General features: G+C 50.2%; 1 protein-coding gene across 3 annotated transcripts in view; it reads left to right on the plus strand.

Annotated features, from left to right (window-relative positions):
• The window catches only part of SHB (SH2 domain containing adaptor protein B), a 135081-nt gene that overhangs the window by 67911 nt on the left and 48214 nt on the right, over positions 1-18956 (plus strand). The window lies entirely within an intron of this gene.

Here is an 18956-nt window from a genome sequence, read left to right on the forward strand (position 1 = left end):
GTGGAAGGCACAGGACTCCAGGCAGGCATGGGCCGAGGCGCGGTGGGCCTTAGGGAGGCGAGAGGAGGGTGGTGTCAGGTCAGCCACAAAGAGATGGCTGGGGTGGGGGCAGGCTGGCAGGACTTTAGGAGCATTTTGTCCATTCACCGGTCATTTTGCAGCCCCGTGCCATGACACTGACATAAGTGAGACCCTGGGAGGCAGCCGTGGATCCAGGTGAGGCAGCAAAGTGCCTTGGACTGCACTTTGTGGGGTGGCGGTCCACACCAAGATGGCACAATCACTTGGGTTCCAAGGGAAAATGAGGCGGGAAAGACTTCCCAAGAGCTGAAGCTTGACCCAAGTCTTGACAGACGAGCAAGCTTGGAAGAGGGGACCCACCAGCGGTTTCACAGGTGCTTAGCTGGGTCCTGAGGAAGCTCAGAAGTGGGTGTTCTGTTGGGGAGGGGGAGAGACGGCCAGTGCCATGCCCAGAGTGAAGAGAGCAGCCCCAAGTGGCCGGTGTGGCTGCAGTTTCAAGGCTTGTGGAGGGCACGTGAGGAGTTGTGCAACTGCGGGGTGTTTGATGGCCAGTTGACAGAGGGTTTTCCGAGCCCCTGGAAGGGTTGGGGCTTTACCCTAGGGACCGCTGGGAGTTACTGAACTGTAACCCCCCCCTCACCCCCTTCCCCTGAATCAAATCAAGCTTGCTGAGACGCCCCTGCTGGTACCAGGTGGGCACTGGGCCATTTGGGGTGCACACATTGATCCCATTGAGCCTCTACTCTAAAACCGAGGTTGAATTGGAAAATTAGTCTAGGATAAGGAGTTGGGTTGAGTCAAGTGGAAGTTAAAGCCAGTACTGGAAAAAAATGTCTTGAGGCCTTGAGTGCTTAACTAACATATGAATAGGATAGATCTTCAGTGCTAGAGTGGGCAGCAGAGGGGCAAAATGCCTCCCGAGGGCGGTCAGGAGTAGCGCTTGAAGGAGGTGAGCTCTAAGCCTTGTCTGGAAGGGCTTGGGGAGCTGAAAGGAGAGGTCACTGCTGGTGGGGAGCATGATATGGGGAGCAGGCGGTGACCTTGGCCCAGGGCCTGGCGCAGAGTGGACGTGCTGACTTTGTGATTCTGAATGTATCCAGCATTCAGGGGATGGGGAGCCAGCCTGGTGTTGTAGAAATGAGCGTTTTAGACTCTCGCCTAAGTATCAGCTGACCTACCAAATATTTTTAAAGAACTGCTGCACTATTTAAGTCCTTAAAGCAGGCTTCTGCCATCTGGTTACCTATGCATGTAATCACAGCTCCTGCACACACCCAGGCCATGGGCTTGGGTTAGGGACCCTCCGTCCAGGGTAGGCTAGGCTGCAAGTCTGTTCTTCTGACGTGCTGCTTCTCCCTCCTGAGCAGGCTTCGCCTGGGAGGCCCAGCTGAGCTCGAAGGCTGTCATGCACGTGAGAACCTGGGGAGCTCTTCTGGGGCGTGAGGGCAGAGGTGGGCTTCAGATCCTCCTGAAAATTGAGACACACAATCAAGCCTGCGGACAGGTGGCCCATTCTGTGTCTTCTCCCACCTACAGACCATGGCTGCCTGCGGGCGCACAGAATGGCTGCAGTCACTCCAGCTCAGGGATTTTTCAAAACAGCCATTTCAGGTTGTCCACCACATAGAAAAATCTCCATAAAGCACCCCAGCACATCTCATTTTAATCAGCAGGAGCTTCCTGGTGAACCCTGTAAGAGGAATTAGTTGCAAATTAAACCCCCAGGAAACAGAATGATTTGACCTATTGTAGAGAATTGTTGGACGTGAACCAATTGGATGTTGAAAGACATCTGCCTAAGATGATTTGGCTCTTAGAGTAATTGCTCCTGAGCCGTTCCTTCTGGCAAATGTGAGGGAGTGCAGTTAAGGGTCCTACAGCAGTGACCTTCTCTACAGAGCAGATGAGAACATTTTGAGCACCCCTCTTCTCTCTGTTCCCACTTCCCTGCCGCCTACAGTGTCACTCCCACTATTAATGTCCTCAGCATGGTCAGTGAGGGAAGCAGGTCAGGAGGAGGGAGGCTTTCTCCGAGTGAGGATGAATGAGGTTTTTATGGAACTTGGGTGACAGAAGCCTCCTCAGCAGGACCCCTGTTCTCCCTCAGGCTTGGAACACACCGTGACCAGTGCCTGCGGGGGAGCATTTTTACAGACTGGCAACCAGTGGCCAGCGGCTGCTGAAGGACACAGTGATCAGCCCACTGAGTTGGCAGGAAGACTCAGAACAGCAGAGCCTTCTCCGAGTCAGTGGTGGGCGTACCGGGCCCAGAGGCCAACAGGTTTAAACAGCAGAGGAGAGCTTGCCCTGAAGACAGGTTGAGAAATGCCTCCGGGGGACGGACGTCCCTGGCGAGGAATGGCCTCTTTGTCTCACCAGGATGGAGTGGGGAGCCCTGGCGGTCGTTTGGCCAGTGGCCGGTGCCTCCTTCCAGGGAGACGTGAGTGAAATCTGAAGTGCGTGTGTGTCTGCGTGGCGGCAGCTGTAACGTGACAGCTGCCACCCCCACCCTCCACCCCCCGACTCCTTCCCCTCTCAGTGCCTCAACCCTCGTTTCCGAGCCAGCAAGGAAGCTTGTCTGGCAGCACCAACTCAGCTGTCATACCACATCAGTTTTTGTAGGTTCCCAGCTAGTGGAAAAGTGCCAAACGCGAGCAGATGATACACTTAATGAAATGCTCAGGAAGAAAACTTTGGTTCCAGTTACTGGGGGCTTTCTATATAGCATAAAAGCACTCCTTTCCCCACAGTGTTTCCAAATTGTTCGGTGGTAGGTACCATGCAAAAAAAAAAAAAATGTCATGTTTCTAAACCCTGGAATCAGATCATGTCTTTTCAGAACCTTGTCACACATTGCAGGGTTCTTCCTTTTGGGGATAAATATGGAAAATATTGATAGTGAGGTAGAAGTTGATTCTGTTTGTTCAGCATCAGTGAAAGACCTAGTACATGACTGAAATTACAAAAGAAAAATGAAATGGGACGTCTTCTCCTTGTGAACATAAACTGATGGAATGGCGAGTCATTTATACCAGATGTCAGCTAGAAATAAGGCTGTGTGTCTATCTGTGCACGTGCATGTATATGCTGCTCTAATCTGTAACGTCTGCACAGGGTTTTATGGTTTACAAGGCTGTTTTTACATCCTTTGTCTGGTTTTATTTTATAACAGCCTCATGAAGTTGGTATTAGTATTCTCCCCACTCCACAGCAGAGGATGCCGAGGCTCTCCTGGGGCAAGTTGACCCCCAAAGGGTGTGAGCTGGTAAATGGCAGAGCCAGGTCTTGAACCTAAGACTACCGAGTCTGGTTCCGAAATGTACACACCAGTCAGTCTATCAGAGCTGCCAACACGTTTGGTACCTGGGATTAAAGCACTACATTACTGGGGGAAGTGAGAGGCTAATCATTTGAATTATATTTGCACTTATTCCAAGACAGTCAAGGTTTGAAACATGCTGGAGTGCGGGGGCGGGCGGGGACAGAAGACAATACTGTTTTCACGCACAGCACTCTTCCCTTGTTGCTTATTGGGTCAAGTGACATCATTTGGCCATTGAGGAGTTGGAGGCCCAGAGAGGTTGGAAGACTCTCCAGGGCACCCAGCTTGGAAGTGGCTTGGATCTGAGAGTCAAATCCAGATCCCATGGACACTTTCTGTGCTACTGGGTTGCTACAACCATATATAAATGTAAAATGTGGAAAGGAAGGAACAGTATGAAAAGGAGTGATATAGTAAATAAATGAACAACTGAGATCAATCGTCAGCCTAACGTTTAGTCACTTTACAAACGTGGAAGGTGCAAGGAGCCCAGGGTCTGCTGGCCGTGAGCTCAGCCAGGCTCCTGACCCACAGCCCGAGCTCTGCCCATTGCGTGCCAGGTCTTGGCTTGTCTGAATTTTCTGCAGCTCTTTGAACCAACAGATAGGAATGCTCTTGAGTTGATCTCTGTCCTCTATTGCCAGTTTCATAGTTGGAAGAGAACTTTAAATTCCAGACTGCGGCAACCCCTCCCTACCAAGTGAGACTGCAGTCTCAGGCTCATTTCAGAAATTCCGTATTTCTCAACCGTGAGTCCATGTTAGTCCTCCAGTTATTTTTAGGTGGGAACTTTATATTTTCTCTTTCATACCAGTTTGGCTTCCCTGCTTAGCAGGGGTTATATTTTCTGTCTAGCAGTAATATTGGAGCCGCCTTATTTTTAGCTTGGTTCGTTTTTCTTCCTGTGATTTCTTTTTTCTTCAAATTTAATACACACTCAAATAGGTTTTCTTTCCCTCCCTGCCCCCCCGCCCCAGTTCTCATTCACTGCGTCCTAAGACTTAATCCAAAGGCAGGTTCTAAATCTCATTTTGTTCCAGGGAAAAGGAAGAGGAAGAGGCTTCAGCAGGCCTTGAGTATCTCTTGTCACATGGGCTGCTACTTGTCATTTTATTAAAGTCTCTTCACCGATCACTCACCCTGTGTGCCCCTAATAAGAAATGCTTTTGACCCCTGCACTCCACCCCCATCCCACCTCTGCAGAGAAAAACCTACTGACCAGGGTAGCGTGAGGGACTCTGAGGGGCTAGACTGCTAGAGGGCCTAGCGTGTGAGCATGTGACTGTGCATGTGTATGTACATACATGTGTATGTTCATACACGTGTATGCATGTATGTCTGTACATGCAGGTACACACACACACATACTCTGGTGCTCCCCAGACCCTGTTTCCATCTCTGGCACCCGTAGCATTTGATTCTGGCTCACGGGCACCCCACAGGTAACACTTGAAATAGGACCCACGGTTGATGTAATATGTTGTCATCATTTAGTTCATTTATGCCACCCTGCACGTGGTGGCAAGGCAGCAGTGAGAATGCAGTCTAAAACTTGAGGAAACAGACCCCCAGGTACCTGACTAGCCCAGCCCCCAGCACAGGATAAGGTGAGGTGGGGCAGACCCGGAGCCCTGCTCACCCCTTGGCCTCCTCAGAAGCCTTTGATGGCTCCCTATTGCCTCTCCACTAGAGTGTGATCCTTTTAGCCTGGTGGTACTTAAGCAGATGACACACATAATCACGTAGCCCCAGAGAAGACTGTATTTTAGGCTGCGAGCTTCTCTAGGGCAAGGACCAGGCTTGACTGGCCACATTTCCCCATAAACCAGCAACACGGGAGCTCCGTAGGGAAGAGCAAGTGAAAGAACGAACTAGTGAAGCAGGTTGCCACGTCCAGACCTCCTCCCTCACCCATTTGCCGTATGGATTTCCAGGGTCAGGATCTCACTCCATTTCCCGAAGCACCTTCCTTGTGTTGGAGCCGGAATCCTATCTCACTCCTATGGATAAGAACTTGTCAAGCTGCTTGTAATCCCTTCTGATGCCCTCGGCAAGGAGTCACCTTTCAGGAGGCAGCCTCTTTTGCAACTGGGCCTGAAGGTCTAGACCTGCTTCCCTGAGCACCCACCCCCCAAAAAGGGCAGCCTCTTTGCTATCACACATCTCAAGTTGATTTTGGTTCATAGCTTGCTGATCAGTGTTGGTTGATGGGAATTACCTCGACTTGTCAGTTAGAGGAAAGGATAACAAGCCCCTGGGAGGGTGGGGTCCTTTGCAGTGAAACCGTGGGTCCCAAATGCTTTCAGGGATCAGGCCTGTCCCCATAGCTGTGTTTTGGGGAAGCTTTCGTTGTTTGTGGTGCCGAGACTTGTAACTACAGTTCTTCAACGTGTCTCTAAGCATGGAGTGCCTCCACGGATGACCAGGGACATGTTTGGTGGCTGTGTTATAATTAATATGTACATCTTAGAGTTAAAAACCAAAACATGGTCTCCTCCAAACTCTATTTCCTAAACTTCAAATGTGTAAACATGATATGAAACAGTAATTGTTTAAAAACAGTCACAAAAGCAGAAGCTGTTGATCGGAAGCCTGTTCCACAGGAATGTTAAGTAGAAGATGAGGGAATTCCACAGCCATGGTGCTTCCTGAAAGCAGCAGGGAGCAAGAAGGACAGTGTGCACGGGCTCTGATGAAGGCAGATGTGGCCAATCCCAGCTCTGCCCCACGACCTCACTCACCTACTCTTCCTGTTGCAGCCTCAGTTTCCCCATCTGTCCTGCAGTTAATATAAAGCTGTTGGCACCATGCCTCGTTCAAAGTAGACCATCAACAAGTGCTGTCACGAACAATAATAATAATAAAGAGGATAGTTTCATGTGCCACGTCTGCACGTGAAACTTCCTTTAAAAATATTTTTTTAATTATTCCATTAAAAAACCATGTGCTCTGGGTAAGAAAACATACAGGCATATAGGAAATTAAAAAATGAACTCTCTCTTCCAGAAATAAGAATCGTCATTAACAATTTGTTTTATATTCCTTTAGCCCTTTTCCCATTATCTTACAAAAATACACATCTCTACATACTACCAGCATTTTTTTTCCTACATAAATGCTATCCTACTAGACATCGTTCTGCATCACAGATCTTGTCCAAGGTCATTAGTCCTTGTGAGTGGTTCTATAATGTGACTGTAACACAGTGTATTCAGTCATTCCCCTATTCATAGACTTTTAACTTGTTTCAAGTTTTTCATTCTTACATTCTGCAGCAAACATCTGTGTATATTTATTTCTGCTTGTGGGTCTGGGTATTTCTGTAGAATTGATTTCCAGAAGTGGAACTTCAGGCCTTAGGGTATTTAATTTTTGTTAGATTCACCAATTTGATCCCTGAAAAGGCCATTTCCAGTTTATACTCCCTCCACCAGTTGGTGAGTTTGGCTCCCTTCCTAAGGTAGACAAATGTTTTAAAAATATTTTTTCCTGTGCTAAATTCTGAATTTGCAAAAGACTGCTTACGTTAGGACTCGCAGGGGATGTGTCAAGATGGATTGGACTTGAACTCGGCCCTCAGAAGCTGGAGTGGGGGTGGGAGCTGAGTGTGTAGGTGGCTAGAACCATGGTAGAGTCTCAGGGTCCCTGGGCTGAGGCACCCTCACCACTAACATTGAGGGTGTGCAGGGGTGGTAAGTACCATCCTAGCTTCTTGAAGGGAGGTGTTAGTGACAGTGTCAGATTCATCTTTGAGCCACTGTACCACCTCTTAACACACTGGGGGTTCGATACATGGGGTCCCAACCCAAACAGAAACTCGGACTTGGGGTTCTGGGGCTCCTAGAGGGTAGCTGGTTGGGAAAGGCCACCAGTGGTGAGAAGGCCATCTCCACTCAGCATCTCATGGCGCCTCTGCTCTCATGTTCCAGGCATTGATGGTACCTTTCACACAGTGTGGAGTCTCTTCAGGACACCTTTTTAGGGCCCCAAGAGGGGCTGTTCTTGTGTTTCCCAGCATAAAAACATTCATTATCCAGATGTTTCCTTCCAAAAATTCTTGAGATGGTCGTATGGATGGTGTCATCTGTGATAGCTGTTGACAGGAAAGAGCCGCTTGAAAGCAGTTCCGAAGAGTGGTAGCTTTCGGGTTCCTAATTCTTGTGTATAGCACCTCACACACACCTTCCCTTTCCCCACCCTTCTTTCAGACCAAACAAAAACACTCCATCCGGTTTTTTGTGCTGCGACACCAAGAAATACAAGATGTAATAGTACAGTCGGAAAGACCGGTAGAGTAGGAATCGTGTGGATTTCTCACTCTGACTTCGGCAAGTCCCTTTGATTCTGGGTTTCCTGTTTGCCCTATTAAATGGGGTTGTTGGCTCTGACCATTAGGATCTGTCTATAACCAGATGGTTGTAAAAACCAAATCACACAAACTTTGTGGGCCAGAAAGTTCTATCTGGAATGAGGGAGTCTTGCTGTTGGTCTTTCTTGTTAAGTTTGGATTGGTTCTTGGCAGGTGGTCACTCCTAGGCCAAGTAGGGATCCCCACTGAGATCCCCACTCTTGCAGTGGCTTTGCTACCGTGAGGTCTCCTGAGGGTGGAATTGCAGGTTCCTCTAAGAGAGCTGAGGCTTGGCTGCATCCCTAGTTCTTCAGGGTCAGGAAAAGTGGCAGGTCCCCTCTGCATTGTGATAAAGAGGTTTTCTTATAGACCTGGCTTCTGTGTTGATACACAGTCTTTTCAGGAACTGTTTGAGAAGGGGAGCAGGCAAGCAGCCCATCCTAAGACCGTGCATGGTAAGCATGTGAGGAAGGATTCTTCACGGAGGCATAAGTTAGGGTTCTCCAGAGAAACAGAACCAATAAGAGAGATTAATTATAAGAAACTGGTTCGTGTGATTATGGAGGCTGGTAAGTCCCAAGATGAGTCAGAAAGACCCAGTAGAGCCAATGGTGTAGTTCCAGTCCAAGTCTGAAGGCCTGAGAACGAGGAGATGCGCTGGTGTAATTCTAGTCCAAAAGCCAACAGGGTCGAGACCCAGACAGAGCCAGTGTTTCAGTTTGAGTCTGAAGGCAGAAAAAAAGTTGATGTCCCAGTACAAATGCTGTCAGGCAGGAAGAATTCTCTTTATTGGAGGAGGGTCAACCTTTTTGTTCTATTTGGTCCTTCAACTGATTAGACAAGGCCCACCACATTAGGGAGAGCCATCTGCTTTGCTCAGTCTGTGGATTTAAATGTTAATCTCATTCAGAAACACCGTCACAGAAATATCCGGAATAATGTTTGACCAAGTATCTGGGCAACCCTGTGGCCCATTCAAGTTGACCCACAAAATTAATCACAGGCAGGAAAACACAACTTTGTGTTGGAATAGAGCTTCTCCTCGTAGAGGGTTCTCATTGCATGTTGGGTTTGAATTGTGGAGGAGTTTGCTGGAAGGTGGTTAGGATGCCAAGGTCAGGGACCCTGCGCACTGTAGGATGGGTGCCCTTGTGTATGTCCCCTCCTCCTTCGTGTGCTGGAGCTACAACACTGGAACAAGAAGCCTGTGTGAACATCCACTCTTTGTAGAATCAGACTGAGGTCTCTGGAGCCAGAAAGGCCTCCGAGACCATCTGCTTCACCCCCTCCCGCCTTACCTGGAAGGAATCTTAGCCCTAGCGGATCAGGCAGCTGACCAGGGTCACACAGCCAGTGAGCGGAGGGCCAGGCTGGTCCCAGGCCGGCAGCCTCGTCATCACCATCCAGCAGGCTGAGGTTGTCTACAAGTCCTCAAGGAGATTAGTTCCTCTCTTGAAGCAGTTCCAAAGCAAGGAAGCCTGGGGCAGAGAGCTTGCCAGATCTCAGCAAGTCGCTTCCGCCCGGACAGCTGTGCTGGGCATGCGGCACAACGCCAGCAGCACCCCTCAGCATGAGGCAGTGACCCTGCAACCAGCCCCAGGGCTGCCGCCTCCACCAGATGGGTATGGGTGGGGTTTGACCAGCTTGACTGCAAACCTGTCACATGGCAAGGGGGGCTGTTAGGTACAGATGGAGGGAAGGGTCATGCCTGGAAGGGGTCCCTGGCTCTGCCCTGGGAGGCTGGCACCCTGCACCCAATGCCAGTTTGTAATCACTTGCTTAGAGCCAGCCAGCCTGGGACCAGCGCATGCATTGGCCACCCCTCTAAAGATCTAGAATGTGCTTAAATATCTCTTTGATGGGCAGCTCTCTTCCTCCTGATACCATCCTTTGCTTTCCTCCCAGACTGCCTAACGATTCCTATAGGTAACTACGTGTGGTCCTGGTCAGATAAAGCCCAAGATGACCTGAGTTGCCTTGACTAATGAGCAAACTGATGACCAGAGGGAGGAAGTAACCTGCCTGGCGTCACTCAGCACGGTGAAGCTAGGACCAAGTTAGGCGACCAAGTTGGCGCTTCCAGTGCTTGCATTCCCTGCTGACCTGAACATGTTCATGTTATTTTGGACCTGGTGAAGCGGAAGGAGCACCAGCTAGTGTTGGAAAGGCGGTATAGACAGCTGCATATTTAAGAGCATGGGCTTTGGAGTCAGGCTGCCTCCATCTCTGGCGTGCTGTGTGACTGTCTTTAAAGTGGTGATGCCAGCAGCACCCCCTTATAGAGGTGTTGTGAGAATTAAGTGAGAACTTGGAGGCACTGCGCTTGGCGCAGACCTTGGTACACCGTAGGCACTCAGCACTCTTCAAGGGTATTATTTTTGGTTTTGTTTTTTTTTTTTTTTGCGGTATGCGGGCCTCTCCCGTTGCGGAGCACAGGCTCCGGACGCGCAGGCTCAGCGGCCATGGCTCACGGGCCCAGCCGCTCCACGGCATGTGGGATCTTCCCGGACTGGGGCACGAACCCATGTTCCCTGCATCGGCAGGCAGACTCTCAACCACTGCGCCACCAGGGAAGCCCTCAAGTGTATTATTGAGAGGTGAGTCTCCTAGACCTTGGCTGAACCGCTCTGAGCTGCAGATTTCATACCAGGCAGGTGAGGAGGGGGCTTGGGTGTGGTCTTGGATCCTCCAAGGCTTTGCTCTGGGAGGTTCCATGAGAAAGGGCTGGCGATGCTGCTCAGTGAGGAGTGTAGCCAAGGTGGTCTGGCATGAAAGCCTGTCCCCCGTGGCTTTATCACATTAGAGTGTGGCCCAAGGCCTCTCTGGAAGCTGAGACCTCACCGTGACTAGCAGACTGGAAGATCGCACCAGAGGGGTGGCTAGCCCTCTCTGTAAGTACAGTCTGTCAATACTTGGAAGACACGAGGCTGGACCGTCTCTGGCTCTGTTTGCCAAGGCCCCTGGCAGTCCCCCCTGGGCCCCAGCCTCTGTCTGCAGCACGGGGGTCAGGGGACACCCGCCCCTCTTGAGGTTGACCTGAGGGTACTGGTGCCACCCCGACTCTGCCTCGTATCCCAGTGGAAATGCTTTCTTTTCCACTTTTGGGAACTGTTCGCTGGAGTGTGTTTTTCTTTCTGGAACCCCGGGCATCCTCTCTCCACTATTTGAAAGGGTAGAGACCTAATTGTTTGGAGGGTTGAACCTTCAGGTCATCACAGTTGATCACCACGCCCTGGTGTTTCCTGCCAGCTTCTGTAAAAGCTTTTTTTCTGAAAGCGCAAACCTGATTGAGACTGCTGGCCCACATTTTGCAGTTTCCTACCCCTCCTCCTGGCATTCAGGGCCCTCCATAACCCAGCCCCAGTTTCCTTTTCTAGCCACTCCCCATCTCCTCTTCCTCAGTAGCGCCGGGCTCGGGACAACTCACAGTCTTTCGTTTTACCTCACAATCCTTCAAGCTTTTCCTCTGTCCACGACTTGGCTCTGTTGCCCTTTATCCTGGGGCCCTGTCTTCACCCGTCTGAATCTTCCTTATTTCCTTGAGTATATTCTACCCTGGGCCCCCCATTCATTGTCTGTGATGCCAGGCAGGTCCCTCGGCTTCTGTGGCCCTTGAGGGGCCTCTCTGCACTAGGACTTGAGATCCTCTGAAAAGCCACCTTCTCCCTAAGGTTTTTCGAAATCCCTGGGACTGCCTTTGCTTTCTGCCTCTTCCAAGCTGCCACTGTCTGTACCACTTTAGAACTGGGTTGGTCCCAGCGGAGGCTCTGAGGCTGCCAGTCACCCTTGCCTGTCTGTGTCATGGGGACAAGGAATGACATGCAGCCAACACCCAGGACAGTGCCGGGCACAGGCAGGTGTTCAGTAACTCGTAACTGTTATTCGCTCAGCACTTAGGGATGCTGGTGTCCCGATTCTCCTGCTAAACCACAGCTCCTCTGGGGGTGGGGGGAGCCTTGTCTCCACATGAGTGCTCAGCATTGGCCTGGGGTCCGCCTTAGCACCCAGTACGGGCTCAGTGATGTTTGAGAAAGAAAAGCAGGCAGGCTCCCTGATTGCCTGTGAATGTGGGTCTCCGTTGACATGGAAGCAGAGAGCTGTCTTCCTGAGAAAGTTGCTGCACTAAACGGATGCTCGTTGATGCACTGCCTTGAGCCTGGGAGCAGCCTGGATCCTGGAGCGGCAAGTTCGCCTCAGTGAGTCTCTGCAGGGGATGGCGACAGAACTCAGGCCTGCAGCCGCTCGGAGGCCTGTGCACGCGAAGGCAGTCACTGGAAGAGTGCAGAGTGATGGGCAGGGCGGAAGGGCCTGGCCATAATTGCAAGCAGCTCCCGAGAGCTCTGTGAAGAGGCCCATGTGGCCTTTTAAATCGTGAGTGAAGCACATTCGGTGTCATCAGGGGTGTGGGCTCGTCTCCCCCAGGGACCACAGAACAGGGCCCTCCAGGGGAGACCCCGTCCTGTACAGATGTCCAAGGGCAGGGATCAGACCGGGCTCCCTGAGTCAGACCTGGGCCTTCCCCTCGCCCTTGGGCTGAGCGTGAAAGAGCAAGCGGTGCAGGTTCCACCGGGCAGTGACAGGCCTGCACGGCTCCCGCCGACGTAACCATTGTTCTTGTTCCACACCCTTGTCCACAGAGCTCACCCTCTTTTTCTAGGGTGTTTCTATGCACGTCTGGAAAAGAGATGGTAAGAGAACTCCAATTAGTCAGTCTCGTGGCTTCTAGACAGCTCCGGAAACCAGACTAGATGGAGGAGGGGGTGGGGCCTCTGCCTGTGTTGTGTTGGGTTTGTGTCCAGGCTCCGTCTCCAAGCTGCCCTACCCTTGCTGCCCGGCGGGGTCCGCCCCGAGGACCCCTGCTGCCCCATGCTGCCACCTCAGCCTCCGGGGGCCCCCTGCATTCAGGCATTCATTAGGAGGAGGGTCTTTCTCCAGCAGATGTTTTAACAGTTTAGATGAGGAGAGCGTCCCCTGCCTTCCCTTTGATGTGGTGCCCGGAACTTGGCGGGATTTCGGCTGTGTCTAATTAGGAACAGCTGCCCGCCCCTCCTGTGGAACTCCTCACTTGGGCTGTGGTGCCGGGTGTGCTTTTTAACACCTCAGGCCTGACTGAAGTAGATGCCCCTGCCTCCAGAAGATTACAAACAAGACAGTCTGATAAAAGAGACATGAGGAAGCATCTGGGAAAGGTAGGAAGAAGAGCCCTGGTCTAAGAGTTAGAGGACCTGGGGCCTCGTCCTTCCCCAGGCCTCAGTTTCTCCATCTGTAAAATGTAGTCATTAGACTCCTGGGCACTGAACCCTCCCCTGTGTGTTTTGTGTTCCGCACAAGAGTTGATCTGGAGCAAAGCTCCCATGTGGAGGCGAGAGACTGCCAAAGCAGCAGCTGAAATCAGAAGTTGTGGATCCAGAAATGGAAGGTTCATAGATGGGTGGTGAAACCCTGTCATCTCCAGCGCAGGGTTGCCTGTTAGAGTTCATAAGCAGGCCTTCTGTGGCTCTGGGGGATGAAGGGTGATCTCAGAGGAGGAGGGCTCTTGGAATGGTATTCCAAGGATGCCCCAGTAGTGGTAACTGACATGAAGTCAACATTCCCGGAGTGCCTTCTGTGCACCAGGCGCAGTTCTAAACACTGAACGTACAAGAATTCGTTTGATCCTCATAACATCGTGGACACTGTTGTCTCTGCTCCAGAGATGAGGAAACTGGGGCAACATGCTCTGGGTCCCCCATTGGGGCCGGGATTCGGGCCCCAGCGGTCTGGCAGGATCAGTGTTTTCAGCCACCACACTGTGCTGTTGAACCTATCGCTTTCCTGGACCCAGGGCTTTGCCTCCCAGGTGGCGGGTGCGGGGCAGCACCAGTCAGTGGCGCTGCATTGTCCTAATAGTGCAGCCCTGGCCCACGGAGGCCTGAGGGCACAGCCAGGCAGGCCCACCACCGGCTGAGTAGAGGTTTCTTGGGCTGACAGGGGATGGCAGGGCCTGGGACTGGAAGCCTCCTTGACCACACATCTCTACTGAGCTCTGCCACCCTGTCATTTGGGATCTGGTGTGGATTCCCAGACAAACCAGCTGGGAAGATTAGAGGTGAGGGACCTGCAGGCTGGCATCTGTCATTTCCAGCTAGGCTCCTGCATGTCTGTGCCAGCCTCACCCCGCCCAGCTCCACCCTGCCTGGGGGTTCTCCAGCCTGCACCTCTCCTTAGACAGTCTTGGGGGTGCTGTCCCGTGGCATTCAAGGCCGTCCAGAACCACTTCCACCTGCCTCAGCATCCCCTCTCAATGGGCCCCCTGGACGGCCCACCTTCCCCACATACACCTCGTGCTTCCAGCCCCTGTGCCTCTGCTTCGATCCTTCCTTCATCAAACACCCAACTTCCCTGCCATACCACCGTGCCATGCCCTCATGTCTAAATTCTTTAAGGCCCTCCCAGATTTCCCTCAACTGAGTTGTAGAGTCACATCTGCTCCCTGTTGAGGACCCTAAGCCTCCTCTGTCTGTGTTGGGGGCTCTGGCCCTCTTTCCCCAAGGGCTCCCTGAAGACCAGGACTGTGTCTGCTTCATCTCCGTCTCCTCTCGTGCTGGGCATTCAGTAGATGCCTAGCGGGTGTGAGGACAGGTGGATGCTGGCGCTCCCAGAGAAGGCTGGGTGCACCAGCGAGTACATTGATTTCCTCGGCCTGTTTCCCAGAGGTGAGGCCAAGCCCTGCCCTCCTTTCTCTGTTCCTGAAAGGAAGGTAAAGAGGTAAAGAAGAGGTTTTTTTTTCTTCTAGTCTTTTTCATTAGATGTGTGTCCGCCTGCTTTCAGAATACTGACCTGAGGCTCTGCATAATAAAAAGAAATGTATATGATGAGGCTGTTATAATAGATATCAAGATCCACAATAGAAGGAAGGGCAAGTGAAAATGATTCTACCCAATATCTAAGCTAACCTAGCTATCGAGGTTAAGCATCAAAATTAACCCTGAGCTTCCTGACAGCCAAAGGAAATAAACAAAACAAAAACACACAAACAAAAAATTGTGAGGGGGAGGCACGGAGTTGGTGAACACCAGAGCAAAGCGTAGCTTGTTGCCAATGGACTTGGGGAACTCGAAACACTTAGAGCCACTCAGGAGGCCCCTGGTTTGCACCAAGCTCTGTCCTGGGCCCCTCACTCAGATGATCCCCTCGGCTCTCCTTGCCTCTCAGGGCCACGGCCCTTGGTCAGTACACCAGCCTCACCCTCCTGGCTCTGTGCCCTTGGTGAATACGCCCAGGGCCCCTTCCAGTTCCAACATTCTCCGATTCTAAAACAAAGTGCTCTCCTTTTTTTTTTTCCTCCATATATAGTTCTACTTGAAAACCTTTCTACTTCAGAAGCCGACAGAAATCCCTACCCTGTCAATTTAATGTTCCTGCTCCCTGCCTAAGAGGCGTAACATCACAGCCTGCCACCCAATATTAAAGGTCATTTTCCATGAATTTATAGATGGTGATGTCGAGATAACTTGTGACTTAAAACATACAGTTACTAGCTCCCCTATTAGGTCAGTCTCTGGACCGTCCCAGATCGGTTTGGGTAATAAGGAGGACGGACCGTCCCAGATCGGTTTAGGTAATAAGGAGGACGGACCTGGTCATTAGGCAGGGGACAGTGATGTCTGGTGAGCTGTCCTGGCGCAACTGCCCTTGACTTCCTGGGGCTCTTGGCAAACGTCTCCTGGGAGAGATGTTCCCTTAAATGGGTGTTTTCTCAGGCAAAGGCAGCTGCTTCCGAAACACGCAGCTCCTATAAGCCCAACTTAACATCGTATTTACTTTCATGTGATCCACTCTTAACTACATTTTTTCTTTACTAACATACTTATTCATTATTTAAAACAACTTTGAAAAATTACTATGCAATAATTCCTCCCTCTATACACAGTAGCTGTTTATCTTCCTGTATCAGGTTTTCTGTCCTTTATTCACGTGTATCTGTACTTACAACATCGCTGTCATCAGAGTTTAGATATTATGGGCAAAGTGTGTGATGACGGTGTTCAGCAATTCCTAAGCAGGGAGTAGAATTCCTCTGGGGCATTGTTCACATTGCCCAGGACTTGTTTAGAAAGCCCACATTATATGGTTTGCTCAACACATAAACAGTCTTGTATTTCACTTTTTAACTTAGCATAATTTCATGCACGCTATTCCATGTAGCTACATAATCTTCAGATTTATCATTTTAATGGCTGTTTAATATTCCATCCAGTTAGCATGCCGTAATTTACTTAACTGCTCCCTATTGTTGAGGCCTTAATGAAAATTTGAATTCACCATGTAATCGGGGGGAAGCTTGTTTTAATGATTACCATCATAACATCCCCTACCCTAACTGCATGCCATTACTAACCCAGCTTTGGTAAGGTGCAGATGCTTTGGGGACAATAAATCCTGTCTGAGAGGTGTATGCCCAAGTCCCTCTGATTTAATAGCTAATCTGTTCCCTGCACATGTTTTCCTTTTAAGCTAGTGTTTGTGTAGACTATCCATCTCTTCTGAATATTGTGTAATACTGGGCTATATGCATTTTTCATATTGTTCCAGGTACCTTATCACTGAAGTCAGGGACTTTCATACATTGGAATTTGGGGGTAAAGAGGGGTTTCTGGCTGTCAGTTGTATTCATTTATCCCACCCACATTCATGGAATATCTGTTTGCATCTGGGCTCTGTGTGAGAGGGAGAGAGAAAGCAAGGATGTTCATGATTATTGGGGGCCCACAGAAGTGCATCCACGAGTTGCTTTGTGGCCCAGGATTAAATGACGATTTGCATGCAAAGTGCCTGTCAACTGCATTCCCAATGTCCCTATCCCTTGGAATTCTCCAAAGGCAGGAAGCTAGACTGCACTCCTTAGAACCAGGGGCGGCAGTGGGTGCAGATGATGATGACCCCACAAAGCAAGCACCTTGGTAGATTTCGTAATTTACAGAGTTGTCTCCAGTACTTTACAGTTGGTCTTCGCCTTAAAATGACCAAGTCCTGCCTTTTATAGCTCTTCTCTTCTCCTCTTACTCCCCCATAAAAAGGAAAGCATCATCCTCAAAACTAATAAATCATCCCAGTTTACTCATGGGACCCAATAAAGCCGTGTTTTGCCAAAGTAAGGGACATCTTCTCAGAGGAGACATGATTTTAGGCAGCCTGAGAACCACATAGTGAGGTTTTTCCCTTTTCATTTACTTTCTTTCTAAAAAGAGAAGGTTATTCTTGTTTGCCAAAGAAAGTATCTTGGTTTGCTGCTTAGACCTCCCGCCTGCCCCCACCAGCTCTCCAGTACTTGCCATCTTCCTTTTCAGCAGAGAGAAAGTGAGCCTTGGGCTTGCCTCCTGGCAGTGGCACCCACCTAGTTGGTTTTGTTCTTGTTCATTCTTTTTATGTTTATCATCTGTTTTTGGTAAGGATAATGGCTTATGGGATGGTGATTAAAAGTTTCCTTTTTAAGTGAATTTATTTACTGTAAAAAATGAGGCAACATCAATAACAATGGTAAATGATAAGCCAGGTGGTACTTGAAAACAGCAAAATCATGAAGTCGGTATGTAACTCAGTGAAGTTTGGGAGATACTACCACAGCACTATTTAATGTCATCACTAAAGGTCACTACCCAGCATTGGTTAGTTTGTGTTGTATCAGGGCCTGTGCGCAGAGGTGGATTTTTTGTCGACCCTATGAGCTGGCCTTGGATCATGAAGCCCAGCCTAAAAGAATGCTCTTTCTCAGAAAGGCTGACGTCATTCATGTGTTTTGTCAACTGCTCTTCAAGGCACATGGCTCCTGTGGGTTTCTACTATATCTTTATGGCACTGGACCTCTGATTTGGAGAATGCCTCGAGATTCCACTTAAATAGCTCACTCTCACCACTCTCAGTGCTTTTTTATCAAGCCCCACCACCCCTCTCCCACCTCCTTGGACCTGGTGCTCCAGCAAAAGTAGACAGTGAATAGACACACGGTGGAATATTATTCAGCCTTAAAAAGAAATGAACTTCTGACACACGCTATAACATGGAAGAACCTTAAAAACATTATGCTAAGTGAAATAAGACTGTCACAGAAGGCCAAATACCATATGATTCCACTTATATGAGGTACCTAGGTAGTCAAATTCATAGAGACAGAAAGTGGAAGGGTGGTTGCCAGGGGCTGGGGGAGGGGAAATGGGGAGTTAGTGGGGGACAGTTTCAGTTTAGGATGAAGATAAAGTTCGTGAGATGGATGGCGGTGATGGTTGCACAACAGTGTGCATATACTTAATGCCACTGACTTGTGCACTTAAATATGGTATAATGGCAAATGTTATATACATTTTACAAATAAAACAAGAAAGTGGGCAGTGAGCACGTTCTCTCCAGCTGCACTGCCTTGGCTTGCCCTGGTCCTACCACAGGGAATCCTGTCCCTCTCCTGTTTCCACTTGTCAGAGCTGTCAGTTCAAATGTCATCTCTCCTCCTGTCTCATCCCTCCCAGGCCCTGCAGCAGCCCCTTTGCTGCAGAGTATTATGGTGATTTAGGTGCCCGTTGTATCTCTTCTGGAAACAGTGGGCTTGCCGAGAGCAGCCTCAACAGCGAACCCCCTCCTTTCCCCCTGTCCTCACGTTGGCCCTGCACACAGTGGGTGTTTATGATCAAAGCAAGAAAAGTGCCCCTGTGTGAGGAGGAAGCACCTGATCGTAGCATCATCCTGGAATCCATCATTCAGCCACTGCTGGCCTCTCAGGAATAAGCAGCAGCTGAAAGGAACATGCCCTGTCTGGGGCCTCATCTAGATGGGCGGTCGCCCCTCAGCCCACACTGGAGCCAGGCCTTGGCATCCTCTCCAGAAGATTAAGAGCTTTCCTTCCTTATTCAGAAGTGAAACTGGACATCTGCTCTCAAGTTTCTTGGCTGTATTCAGTGTGTTAGAAGATAGGCAGGCCCTGGGGGAGGTAGAAATGCAGGAAAAGGGTCATTCCTGGGGCTTTGTAGGGGAAAAATCAGTGACCCTGCGTTCCCTGGGGGTGGTTCTTGGCTTCGTAGGTCTTTAAAATGAATATGTGAGCTGGGTGGAAACTTGAGGGTCATTTGGCCCAATCTTCTCGTTTTATAGCTAGGGAGTGACAAGTCCAGAGACCAGGGAGTTGCCCTAGTGGGAAGACCACCCCCGCCTCCATAAGCGATGGGGCTGAGAGCTCTGCCTGTCCCGGGCTGGTGTCAGAACACACCCGGAACATCACGCTCACTTCTGCGCCGT

Source organism: Grampus griseus (genome assembly GCF_964374135.1).
Source record: "Grampus griseus genome assembly, chromosome: 6".
Classification (NCBI taxonomy): Eukaryota; Metazoa; Chordata; class Mammalia; order Artiodactyla; family Delphinidae; genus Grampus; species Grampus griseus.